We start from the raw sequence: 3,215 nt of genomic DNA on the forward strand, positions 1-3,215 counted from the left end.
CCTGGCTCTGCACTCAGGAATTACCCCTGGCGGTGCTCAGGGGACCATATGGGATGCTGGGAATCGAACCCGGGTCGGCCTCGTGCAAGGCAAACGCCCTCCCCGCTGTGCTATCGCTCCAGCCCCTTATTAAAGATTTTTAACATGAATACGTGTTAACTTTTATCTGCCATCCATGAAAGGTTAATAGGGTTTTTCTTTAGTCTATTAGCAGAGTGAAATTATTGTCTTTTGTTGTTTGGTGTTTGGTAGACACTGGCCGTGCCCAGAGCTTACTTTTGACTCTGCGGAGCTCAGGGCTGACTCCCAGGGTGTCTGGGAGACCACGTGGGATGCCAGGATCCAATTCAGCTTGATGGTGTACAAAGCAAATGCCCTACCCACTGTGTGCCCGGTGGGTATAGTGAAATTACTAACCGTTTGCTACTAAACTATCTCCACTTTCCTCAGAGAAACTGAACATGATGCATTATTATTTTATAGGCACTGATAGATTTAAATTGTTCAAGTCCTATTAGCACTTGGCATGGATGCTAGTAAGAAATATTAGCCAGTGATTTCCCCCTGCCCCCATATTCTCCTTCTCTGATGTTTATTAAGGCTTTGCTAGTAATAAGCTCTACTGTACTAGTTCTAAAGCTCTACTGTGACTAAGGCGGGACACAAATGGTCTCTTCTCCACCTGGAAGAATCCAGTTCTGGCTGGGACTGTGAATTTGGTAACCCCCCTGAGAGCTGCCTCACCCGACAGGTTCTCAGGGAAGATGGATTCCCATATGTCAGTCACCACAGCGTTTCTCAGCTGCGGTGTTTCCTCTGGGGTCTTTTTTTTATAAATTATTCTCAGATATTAAGGTTAAGCTGCCAAAAGCCATCTCTGACCACTCACCACCCAAAGTGGACTAAATTACTTATCATCTTTCAAACTTCTTGTGTAGCGTCGATGTTCGTTCATTCCCAAACCATTTATTGAGGTAGAGAGAGAGAGTGCAGTGGGGTAAGGCACTTGCCTCACATGTGGCTGAGCTGGGTTTGATCCCTGGAACTCTACATGGCTCCCTGAGCACCACCAGAAGTGGTCCCTGAGCACAGGAACAGGAGTGAGCCTGGAACAGCTGATTGTACCCCACCTCGCCCCACCAATATTTATTTAAAAAAAATTTCACATTTTGCTTGCACGTAGAACTGAACCAATGCAACACATCAAATCCTGAAGATCTGGCAGCGACATTGGGTATCACGCCAGAGAATTGTCTGACATTCAAGGGCCAGGAAACACCTGCCTGCAATCACCAGCTTGCTTTGTTTCGACAGAGGTGTGTGTGTGTGTGTGTGTGTGTGTGTGTGTGTGTGTGTGTGTGTAGGGAGGTGGCGGGTGGCCCAAGCCAACTGGAACCACTGGAACCTTAGGACTGTAAAGCTCGGGCTGTGCCAATGGATGTCCCACATGGAAAAACAATTTTATTTTAATTGAGAAAAAAAGATCCCTGTGCACGGTGGTGGGAAGGTGAATTGTGGCACCTTTTGGGAGAGTTTTGTGATGCTTCTTCAGGAAGCTAAGAGAGAAGTCCTACCGGAACCAGCCTTCTCTCTAGGGAACTAGGAGAAGAATGCAAAATATTAGCATGAAAAGTGATGCTCACTCCCTGTATTCATTGCAGCAGCATTTACCACAGCAAAGACACAGAAGCCAGGGAAATGCTCGTGTCAGCGATGAGTGGATGAAGAAGTTGCACATTTATACAATGGAGCACTCTTCCGCATAAGAAGATGACATTCTGCCAGCTGCAGCGAAATGGAGCCAAACAGGATTTTTCAAAGTGAAACAAAACAGGGGGAAGAAGACAAGTACCCCATGATTCTACCCGTATGAAGAGGAATCCGAGCATGGGAGGCGGAGGAACAGACAAGAGGGAATTAGAACCAATGAAACCTCCCTGGCCATCGTTGCCCCAGAGGCAGAGGGTGCGGAGAGAGAGAGAGAGAGAGAGAGAGAGAGAGAGAGAGAGAGAGAGAGAGAGAGAGAGAGAGAGAGAGAGAGAGAGTGTGTGGAGAGGTGGAAGGAAAGGTGACGAGATTGATTTGAAATAAGAAAAATTACCATCCAAAAATTTATTGGATGGGCTGGAGTGATAGCACAGTGGGTTGCACATTTGCCTTGCACGCGGCCGACCCAGGTTCAATTCCCAGCATCCCATATGGTCCCCTGAGCACCGCCAGGAGTAATTCCTGAGTGCAGAGCCAGGAGTAACCCCTGTGCATTGCCAGGTGTGACCCAAAAAGCAAAAAAAAAAAAAACCCACAAAAATTTATTGGATGGTGCTCGCTTCGGCAGCACATATACTAAAATTGGAACGATACAGAGAAGATTAGCATGGCCCCTGCGCAAGGATGACGCAAATTCGTGAAGCGTTCCATATTTTTTAATTAGAGAGAGAGAATAAAGGGGAAATAACCTGCCACAGTGGCAGGGTGGGGTGGGGGGAGATGGGATTGGGGAGGGTGGGAGGGATGCTGGGTTTACCGGTGGTGGAGAATGGGCACTGGTGAAGGGATGGGTTCTCGAACTTTGTATGAGGGAAACATGAGCACAAAAATATATAAATCTGTAACTGTACCCTCACGGTGATTCACTAATTAAAAATAAATAAATTAAAAAAAAATTTATTGGATGTGTACCGTCAGTACTGTTTTAGGTGCTCCGGAAACAACAGTAAATGATGCAGGAATAAATCGCCATTCTCACAGAATACACAGCCTGTAAGAGAGGCAGGGACAGGAAAGTAAATGGATGAATGACATTTTATGTGTGTGTGTGTGTGTGTGTGTGTGTGTGTGTGTGTGTGTGTGTGTGTAAACAGCAAAGAAAGGTCCCACAGTGGGTAGGCAGGAGTGGCCTCAGGTCAGAGATGGTCCAGGCTATTGGGGCCAGAGACATAGCCTAGGGGTTAAGGATTTTGCTTTTCAAGCCTCAGTACAGTCCCTGGCACTGTACATGTTCCCCCAAGCACTGTCAGGAGTGATCCCTGAGCACAGAGCCAGGAGTAGGTCTGAGCACTGTCGGGTGTGGCCTCCCAAACAAAATATAATTAAAAAACTATCTTCAGGGGCCGGAGGGATAGCACAGCGGGTAGGGCATTTGCCTGGCACTCGGCCGACCCGGGTTCGATTCCCAGCATCCCATATGGTCCCCCAAGCACCTCCAGGAGTAACTC

The 3,215-nt window shown here is 47.5% G+C and overlaps 1 non-coding gene across 1 annotated transcript; it reads left to right on the forward strand.

Moving 5' to 3' along the window:
* Positions 1 to 2,319: 2,319 nt before the first annotated feature.
* LOC129399543 (U6 spliceosomal RNA) lies at positions 2,320 to 2,424 on the forward strand. The gene has a single exon (XR_008627165.1). It is a non-coding gene; the product is annotated as a U6 spliceosomal RNA (small nuclear RNA).
* The last annotated feature ends 791 nt before the right edge of the window (positions 2,425 to 3,215 follow it).

Source organism: Sorex araneus, chromosome 11, assembly GCF_027595985.1.
Source record: "Sorex araneus isolate mSorAra2 chromosome 11, mSorAra2.pri, whole genome shotgun sequence".
NCBI lineage: Eukaryota > Metazoa > Chordata > Mammalia > Eulipotyphla > Soricidae > Sorex > Sorex araneus.